Source organism: Oncorhynchus kisutch, unplaced genomic scaffold (genome assembly GCF_002021735.2).
Source record: "Oncorhynchus kisutch isolate 150728-3 unplaced genomic scaffold, Okis_V2 Okis05a-Okis16b_hom, whole genome shotgun sequence".
In the NCBI taxonomy this organism is placed as follows: domain Eukaryota; kingdom Metazoa; phylum Chordata; class Actinopteri; order Salmoniformes; family Salmonidae; genus Oncorhynchus; species Oncorhynchus kisutch.
Window position 1 is genome coordinate 2,974,986 of NW_022261982.1, and position 736 is coordinate 2,975,721.

Below are 736 nucleotides of genomic sequence, written 5' to 3' on the forward strand. Positions count from 1 at the left end.
CAACCAAGACCCACCCCTAACGACCCACGAGCTCCACATCGGCAACGTAAAGGGATTGATGACTGTCGCAAACTCTGCAGCCTAAGAAAAATACTGAAATAATTCCTCCATAGACATACATGTATAGCTGAATGTCTTATGCCTCTGAAATATATATTGTGGCCGGCAAATAAATGTAATTATATTAAAAGCTCCCCTTACTCAGCCTATCCTAGCAAGGCAATTGACGACAGCTGAATACAAAAATATTTTGACTTCCGGATTTACATGTCAAAATAAAAGCACCGTTTTTTTTTAACATGAAAATCAGTTATTGTTGAGCTTTTCCCATTTATAAGATGATGTTTTCCTAAATAAATTCACGATCTGAGTTATGTGCACCCCTGCTCATTGTGGAGCGGGTTTAGCCCAATCAATGTTTATTTATTTTATTGGCCTTCGCCAGTCTTCTGTAAGTATCCCCATATGTTGGTAGGCTGTATTTTGTCTAAACTCTAAAACAGTAGGCTAATTTAGGCCAAATCCAGTTTGGATTCAGTTCAGTTATATTTATTTAAAATAAAAAACAATTAATTAATCGTTAATCGTTTAAGTTATTTTGTCAATTTTGGCAACATTATTATTTATCACTATACACTTCTACCTATGTTTTGATTTAAAAAACTTTTTTTTTTTTTCCTTGGGCGTAATAAATGAGAACGTTTACTTTGAAAATGGAAAAGTTGACATCAGGAAG